General features: G+C 38.5%; 1 pseudogene across 1 annotated transcript; it reads right to left on the minus strand.

The window, feature by feature from the left end:
* Positions 1-1,412: 1,412 nt before the first annotated feature.
* LOC308428265 (E3 ubiquitin-protein ligase RNF4-like) lies at positions 1,413-1,994 on the minus strand (annotated as a pseudogene). Its single transcript has one exon. The product of its transcript is annotated as an E3 ubiquitin-protein ligase RNF4-like (transcript).
* Positions 1,995-9,863: the final 7,869 nt, after the last annotated feature.

Raw genomic sequence — 9,863 nt, forward strand, 5'->3', positions numbered from 1 at the left:
CTTCAGAACAGTAAACCTAAAGTCAGTTGTTGCTATCAAACAACCAGTGGTCCCTTTCTAACCTCAAAGATGTTTCAAACAAAAAGGCTATTGTTTTGGCTTCAAGCCCTCTGAAGAAGTAGTGTGAAGGTGGATGCAGGCTGGTATTAAAGGCCCATCCTCTACGAGTCATCCTGTGCCTAGTGTCCCATCTCTGAGGGCACCAGAGGCTCCCACACATAGAGAGTGGAGCAGAGATTTTTATGTGGTCCCACTGGAAAAAAGTGGTACCATGCTTTGCCAACCAAAACCTACTGAGCAGTCGAAAGTCTAGAGGATCACAGTTCAACTGGTCAGAATTGCAGCTTTGGAAATACCTATCTATTAGAGGGGTATGAGAAAGCCAGGGCAGTGGTAGGTTGAGTGGGGCAACACCTCTGACACATGGCCAATAGTGACTTGGGCAAAAACATGTAAGTGAACAGCTGATAAGGCCATTGTTACCGCTATCAACTCCTGGTATTTATGCTTTGGCAGACATTAGGCAGTGGGAACTGAAAAGATGAGGGCTGGAGGGCATTGTAGACAATGCAGGACACATCCTTAGCATAAAAGGAAGGACACTCAAACACTAGCTTGTCCTATAAGCCTTGGATGCTCCAGCCAGGCAAAGCATGAGTAGGTTCCTGAGAACAGTTGGCAAATAGAGATGGCGTGGGATGGGCACTGCTCCCATAGGCAGCACTGGGCTGAGGACACTAGCATTGCTACATCTTCCAGATTGCTGAAGAGCAGGTGAAGAACTGGATTTATTGCACTTTCTCATTCTTAGGAAACAGGGTTGCCCTGCAGAGTCTGTTGATTTGTGGAGAACACTGCACATCAATGATACGCTTCAGACATAATCACAGGGCACCTCTGCTCTCATGGGAAGAAAAACTAAGTCCACGACCTAGGCTTTTTCATGGGCAGTTTATGTCCTGATATCCTTGGACTAGATGGACTGTATGGCCAGGTTTGGCAGGCAGAATAGCTAACTGGCAGGTGCCTTGGGAAGGTTCTGCAACCACAAGAGATGGGGCAAACTTTCCCAACAAGGACACGTCTTTGCCAACATGTAAGCTCCATAAAACGGCTGGAGCCATGATGCTCAAGTCCAATACACCTGACTCCTTTTTTTTCCTACTCTGGGCTCAGCCCACTGTAAGGGGCAGAGATGCTGAGTTGATCTGGGAGCATCCCTGAATTGAGCTTCATAGCATCAAACTTGAGATATCAAAAGGATGTAAGGGGTTGAAAAACAAAAGACCAGTTTACATCAGACATTGATTTTTGAAACTCTTTTTGAGCTCAGGAAACCAAAGGCAGATACCGTGCAGAAAAGCCAGCCTGGTTGTCTGTCCATTAGTCTATCCTAAGCAGTTGTGAACATTTCATATATAAATGGGGTGGTACCATTTATGGTTGATCTTGTTCCTACAAGTTGGGCAAGTGTTAGCATTCTTAAGAGAATCATGGAGGCACTGGCTACAGAAGACATGGCCGCATTCTGTAGGAACAATGAGATGTCTGTTCTGCAGAATTTCAGAGTATCCATGCAGATCGGACAACTGTCAGTACCCGAGAGCCTAGGTCCAGTAGCTCCTTCATCCTTAGTGCTATGAGGACTATGGGCAGGCATGTACACATCTTTGTCTCTAGACAGTTCCTCATCATCACTGCTCATCACACAGCTGTCAGCATGGCCTTTTCCCATGGCACAATCTTCTCCCGTTTTTCCTTGGCCTTCTCCTTTCTTCAACAATCACAACAGAGTTGTGTCGGGTCCACAACCACAGCCTCTAAAGATTCACAGGTGAGGCCACAATTTCATCTCCAACACTTTCTACGAGTTCTATGCGTTCTGCTTCCAAGGAAATCTCAGGGGTTGAAGCTGTGTCCCGAGTTCACTTTTGGGTTTGCCTAGAATTTGCATTTCCACCACTATGCATTCTTTGAGGATTTCTTGTACTCATTGTGCTCTCCGGCTTCAATCCACAGGAAAGGAAGTGATCTACATCCAGGTTTAGGGTGTGGTAGAATGTTCTCAATCTCTCATACCCACTGAATACTCATCCTGTGGTTTACAACTTGGAGCCAACTAGATGTCCAGTATTTCTCAATTTTGGAGCTGGTGTTATCAGCCAGATGCCTCAGCCAGTGCGCTCTGGCAGAGACTTACTCCAGCAGAGCTAAAGTGTTTTTAAGCAATAAACAAATATTAAAACATTGCACCATAGAAAATGTAGCATTGGCCTTAGGAGTATCCATCAGGTAGTAAATGTTTTGTCTAAACGGCTTTTTCATTTCATATGTATCTTCTCCTGGGAGCATCTATAATGATGTTGGCTCTAGCACAATGATGGGCTTTTGAAAACCCTAACATTCAGCATCTAAGTGATAAAATATAAAGCAATTAATGAGAATTCTTTGTTGTAAGCTGTAATTCATTGAGATAAATAGTAGGTCTGATCAATATTAGGTCTCTGTTGGGGGCTGCTAGACCTATGAAGATGTATTCTTACCTCACCTTCCAGAGTCTTTAGTGACTTCAACTTTTTCAAAATCCTCACAAATTATATTTAATGTTAAACACATTTCAGCCCAAGTCTGGTCTGCCTTTTTCATATTCACATTCACAAATGCTCCAGACAAAATTTCAGTGTGGAAGATTCTTCTTTATGTGTTATTACTGCATTTTAAACATTGTCAAATATTTCCAAAGTAACCTGATTTATTTTTAAGATAAATGTTAGATATGAGAAATGAACCTTTGTACTGTCTCTTTCAAACACTTGTCCAAGAATTATATTCTGTTCTTAAAACTATAACTAGGTAAACATGTCCTGACACATAAGTAGAAAGAGAAAGAATAAAAACATAGCTATTATTAATGATGGGATAATTCTTAAAATCCATTGTGCTATGTGAGGCAAAGATTATCATTTTTGACTGCCCATAAGTAATACAGACAATATGCATTGTCCTGGCAATAAGACCTTGGCTGGTTTTGGTTATTGGCATAGCCTGAGGGTATAATATGAAATGACATACAAAATCATGTTGGATAAAGCCTAGAGGTAGTGTTCCATGCAGGTCAACTACAAACATGCCAGCTGGAACTAGCACAAATATTCACTGGCATTTGTCAACCATTTTTATGAAAACTTGGTACCTCACTCCTAAAAGATGCCTGAAGCTTATCTGATTAAATAGCAGCAGATATCAGTATATTTTCACACTTAAGTTGAGAAACAGCAACTGAATTTTGGTTTCCATCCACAAGAAACTCTGTAGATGAAATGCCCGAGCTGACTCTCCCATTTGTACTTAAGAAGGAAAAATAGATTAGCTAGGAAGTGGCTCAATGTATCCTTTCTCCTGAGGACACATAGCATGTTTTTCTAGTTCCTAAATATTTTACACATAACATTTTACATGCTTTAAAGTTGTGGCACCTCTACTTAAGTCATTTGAAACCAGAACACATGTTATACCACTGGGAGATAAGAACTTCAGACCTCAAAATGTCTCGTTCCTGAAACTGTTCCTCCTCCCAAGGAGCCTTTTTCTCCTTCATGTCTTTATCTGTGTGACTCATAAGAGTAGTTGGTACGAGCGTGAGAAGATATTATTTCATAGAGTACAAATGTCACCAGTATCACCACCACTAAAGCATGTGACATGTCTTTCCTAGGACCCATTGAAGGGGTGCTTTTCATGATGCAGTGAGTTCATGCGTGCAAAGGTCAATTTATGTCTTGATGTTGTTCTGAGCACAGGTCCCCAAATTCAGGCTTTCATCTTCTTCACATACATACACTTTGGAAAATTTACAAATTAATTGACTAATTAAAAACGTTTTAACTCTAAAGATTATCCAGGGTTTTATCATAAGAACTCTTAAAGATAATAATATCCTAAATCGAAATACAAACATTTAATAATGTATTCCATTTTCAATTGCATTTACCCCAAATTTAGTTATTTATGTCATATAAATCAACTTCTAATGCTACTGTAACATGTAAATAGCACAATCAATGTCTTATGGTTCTCTTTCTTTCCCTTAACTTATCTACTTTATCTGTTTACAGCATATCTAGTATTAACCACCAATGGAAACTCTTTCTGGAATATAGTTACCTCCCACTTATCTATCAGTAAATAGGATGAAATGGAGACAAACTGAACTAAAGCATATGACAACATATAAATGCTTGGCTCTTGAAGGCACTAACTCAGAGACTAGCTTCCAAAGAGTGAGAAATAAATAAGCACTTATGCAGCTGTGATAGGAAATTTCAGAGCATGTTTTATACATGAGTAGAAATTTTCAGTGCACCAAACTTTAAAAAAAGAAAAAAATTGAAGACTTATATGAATATATAGCAGCTTAAAATATAGAGAAGGGAGTTGGAGGAGAGAAGAGGGGCAATTGAAAGAAGAGTCAAGATTACCCTTAGCAGTCAAAAACACATTATCATGAAAAAGAGCTAAGGAATCCTAAATGCTGTAATATCCCACTTACCTTTCTGCCCTGATGGTACCTCGATCTTTGGCAAGTGGACACAGTAAGCAACATTTACTACTATGGGAAGCAAAAGCTAAGGGCCCGGACTATCCATCCATCAGGTTAGGTAGTGCCCAAAATTGCTAGATGAGTAAGGTCATTCGTGAATGGGTTCATGAAATCATGATTTCTAGCACTTTCATAAAGGGAGATTGGAAGTGTGGCCAGAGAGCTTTATTTCCTCTGGAGGTGCAGTTATTATAACTTCAGCAAATCTCTTTTAGGTAGCAGACTCCAAGGCAGCCAAGGAATAGGTTTGTCAGAGTTGGAGATGATCGGTGGCTATTGGAAATCGCAGACTGCTGAATTCCTTGGATAAGAATTTTAAAATCTTGAAACCATATTCTACCTACACAAAATGTAAGCAGTTTTTTTTAGATTTGTGATAAACAAGGTAGAGCACAGACTGAAATAACTGACAATTAGAACTAAACACATTGTTTTGTCCCTTTTTCCTTTCACAATGAAGCAGCTGAACTGTTGCTGACACATTTCCCATCATCTGAACACCAGACAGACAGAACAGTCACACTGGACCTCTAAAAATGTAGAGGGCACTCAACTGCATTCCTAAGTGAAGATAATCTGCTTGACTTCAGTAAGTAGATCTAAGATTATTGCAATAAGAAAAAAACTTTAACAATATTCTGAAAGAAACTCTTGATCACATAATATATTCTTGATAGCAATTATGAGTAAGGATAAAGATAATTTTGACAGCAGTCTTTTTGGACTTCCAAACTAGGGTCTCCTTATGTCATTACTCAACTTTTAAAAAGTGAATAAATTTATGTCCAAAAGTATTTATTTCATCTGCTGGTCAAGTGACTTTAGTGTCCTAAAGAAATCAATTTTCTCATGTTAATAAATTTGGTACAAAGAAATCTCTGTTAAAATGCAGTCATACTATGTCAGATAAACAGCAGAGCACTGAGACAGCTTTAAAAATATATTAGTTTAGATTCATTTGTAAGTAAACATGCTCTCTAAAACTGGCTTATATCTGAGAATCCAAGAATAAGACTCAGGGTAGCAATTGTTTTTCTGAGCATTAGATGCCTAAGTTTGGGTTCCTTTGCTGTGAAAAGACACCATGACCAAGGAAACTCTAATAAGAACAACACCTAATTGAGACTGGCTTACAATTTCAGAAGTTCAGTTCATTAACATCATGGTGGACATCATGGAGGAATCTAGGCAAGCACAGTGCTGAAGGAATTGAGTTTTTTGCATCTTGATCAAAGACCAGCAGAAGTTGACTGTCTTCTCCACAGGGTAGAGTTTGAGCATAGGACCTCAAAATTACCTTCAGTGATGGACTTCTTCAAACAAGGCCACAACTCCTACATTCCACTTCCTAGCCTCCATAGGCTTGTTCAAATAAATGTGCCTATGGGGTCCATACCTAGCCAGAGCATAATACAAAATACATTTATTCCAACTTCAAAAGAAACCCATAGTCTATCACAGTCTCAACAGTGTTTAGAAGTCCAATGTCTCTAAGATTCACACATACAATCACTTAACTGTAATCACCTAAAATATCAAGATCAAAAACAAGATCACATATTTTTAACATCACAGGATGTTCATTATCATTCCAAAATGTCACAGTGAAGAAATCCTGGACCAAGACAAATTCAAAACTCTCCATCATTTTTTCAAATGTCCAGCCCCTTTCAGGTTTGTTGACATCAACACATTTCTTTCTCTTGGACTGGTTCTACTCTCTGTTAGCAGCTTATTGCAGCAGGTATCTGACTTTGGAATCTTTAAAATTTTGGGGTAGTGAAATCAACTTTAACTTCACAGCTTTGTGTTCCAATGACTGGAATCTACACATGATCTTCGAGGATCCTTCAAAGGGAATGTGTCACTTCTCCAGATATATCCTCTGTAATACTGTAGGCTCTATTTGACTCCCTTTTATTCTTGATGTTTTTCTTGATAGTTATACCATGGTATTAGCATCTGCAATATACTTGGGTCTTCCACTGCAACGAACCATTAATATCCTCTATTAAAGATACCAAGAATGCACAGATGAAAGCATTTCCAACAGACTACAAGAGATGGAAGAGAGAATCTCGGGAGCCGAATACAACATTGAAAACATAGACAAAACAGTCAGAGAGGATGCAAAAACCAAAAAGCTCCTAATGCAAAATGTCCAGGAGATCCAGGTCACAATGAGAAGAACAAACCTAAGGATAATAAGAATAGAAGAGGGAGAAGAATATCAACTAAGAGGCACAGTAAATATCTTCAACAAAATTGTAGAAGAAAACATCCCTACACTTAAGAATGAGATGACCACGAGATAAAAGAAGCCTTCAGAACTCCAAATAGGTTGGACCAGAAAAGAAATTTCTCCCGACACATAAGTGTCAAAAGAGCAAGTGCCCAAAGCAAAGAAAGAATACTAAAAGCAGTAAGGAAAAAAGGTCAGGTAACATATAAAGACAGACCAATCAGAACCACACCCGATTTCTCAACAGAGACTATGAAAGCTAGAAGAGCCTGAACAGACATCATGCAGACCCTAAGAGAGCACAAATACCAGCCCAAGCTGATATACCCAGCAAAACTATCAATCACCATAGATGGAGAGATGAAGATTTTTCAAGACAAATCAAAATTTACACAATATCTGACCACAAATCAAGCACTACAATGAATTATAGGTGGAAAACCCAAAACAAAGAAGGGAACTACATCATAGTAAAAACAAGAAATCTCCTAAGCAAGAAAACCAAAAGAAGAAAGAGACACAGACACAACTCAACCTACAAAAGCAATAATAGCAGGAAACAGCAACCACTATTCCTTGATAACCATTAACATAAATGGAATCAACTCCCCAATAAAGGGACATAAGCTATCAGACTGGATACATAAAGAAAATCCAGGCTTTTGCTGCATACAGGAAACTCATCTCAGAGACAAAGACAGACACTATCTCAGAGTAAAAGGTTGGGAAAAACACTTCCAAGCAAACAGCCCCAAGAAGCAAGCTGGAGTGGCTATTCTAATATCGAATAAAGTAAATTTCCAACCAAAAGTTATCAAAAAAGATAAGGAAGGACACTTTTACTCATTACTGGGGAAAAAAGTCAGGAGAAACTATCAATCCTTAACATATATGCTCAAATAAAAAATCACACACATTCATAAAAGAAACTCTACTAAAGCTCAAAAAATACATTTCACCCCACACAATAATAGTGGGAGACTTTAATACACTACTCTCTCCAATGTACAGAACACGGAAAAAGAAACTGAACAAGGACACTCTAAAACTAGCAGACACTATGAACCAACTGGAATTAATAGATATCTACAGACCATATCATCCTAAAGTAAAAGAATACAACTTCTTCTCAGCACCTCACAGCACCTTCTCAAAAATTGACCACATAATTGGACACAGAACGAGCCTCAATTGATATAAGAAGATTGAAATACTCCCATGCATCCTCTCAGACCACCATGGTCTAAGGTTAGTCTTTAACAACAACAAAGACAACAAAAAGCCCACATACACATGGAAACTAAACAATGCTCTGTTAAAGAACAGCAGGGTCAAAGAAGAAAATAATTAAGGATTTTCTAGAATTCAATGAAAACAAAAACACAGCATACCCAAACCTATGGGATGCAATGAAAGCAGTACTGAGAGGAAAACTCATAGCTCTGAGCACTTTCAAAATGAAACTGGAGAGAGCATACATCAGCAACTTGACAGCACAGCTGAAAGCTCTAGAACAAAAGGAAGCAGATACACCCAAAAGATGTAGACAGCAAGAAATAATCAAATTAGGACAGAAATAGGCCAAATAGAAACAAAAAGAACCATTGAAAGAATCAACAAAACCAAGTGCTGGTTTTTGAGAAAATCAACAAGATTGATAAACCCTTAGCCAGACTAACTAGAGGGCAAAGAGAGAGTATACAAATTAACCAAATCAGAAAGGAAAGTGGAGACATAACAACTGAAACTGAGGAAATTCAAGAAATCATCAGATTCTACTACAAAAGCCTATACTCCACAAAGTTGAAAAAGTTGGAGGAAATGGATGAATTCTAGACAGATACAAGATCCTAAAGTTAAACCAGGACCAGGTAAACCATCTAAATAATCCCATAACACCTAAAGAAATAGAAGTCATCAAAAGCCTCCCAACCATAAAAAGCCCAGGACCAGACGGGTTCAGTGCAGAATTTTATCATACATTTATTGCAGACATAACACCAAAACTCTCCAAAATATTCCACAAGATAGAATCAGATGGAATACTACCTCATTCTTTTTTTGAGGCTACAATAACCCTCATTCCTAAACCACACAAATACCCTACAAGGAAAAAGAACGTCAGACCAATCTCACTTATGAACACTGATGCAAAAATACTCAACAAAATCCTTGCAAACCAAATCCAAGAACACATCAAAACAATCATTCAACATGACCAAGTACACTTCATCCCTGGGATGCAGGGATGGTTTAATATAAGGAAATGCATCAACGTAATCCACCATATAAACAAACTCAAAGAACAAAATCACTTGGTCATCTCACTAGATGCTGAGAAAGCATTTGACAAAATTCAACACCCCTTCATGTTAAAAGTCCTGGAAAGAACAGGAATCCAAGGTCCATACCTAAACATAATGAATGCAATATACATCAAACCAACAGCCAACATCAAACTTAACGGTGGAAAACTTGAAGCAATCCCAGTAAAATCAGGGACTCAACAAGGCTGCCCACTCTCCCCCTACCTATTCAACATAGTACTGGAAGTCCTGTCTGGAGCAATTAGACAGCAAAAGGAAATCAAAGGGATACAAATCAGAAAGGAAGAAGTAAAAACATCACTTTTTGCAGATGACATAATAGTGTACTTAAGCAACCCCACAAATTCCACCAGAGAACTCTTACAGCTGATAAACAAGTTCAATGAAGTGGCTGGATACAAAATTAACTCAAACAAATCAGTAGCCTTCCTATATTCAAAGGACAAACATGTGGAGAAAGAAATTAGGGAAAAGGTACCCTTCACAATAGTCACAAAAACTATGAAATACCTTGGTGTGATTCTAACTAAGCAAGTGAAGAACCTGTATGACAAGAACTTCAAACCTCTAAAGAAGGAAATCGAGGAAGATCTCAGAAAATGGAAAGATTTCCCATGCTCATGGATTGGAACGATCAACATTTTAAAAATGGCCATTTTACCAAAAGCAATCTACAGATTCAATGCAATCCTCA

Source organism: Micromys minutus, assembly GCF_963924665.1.
Source record: "Micromys minutus genome assembly, chromosome: 12".
NCBI lineage: Eukaryota > Metazoa > Chordata > Mammalia > Rodentia > Muridae > Micromys > Micromys minutus.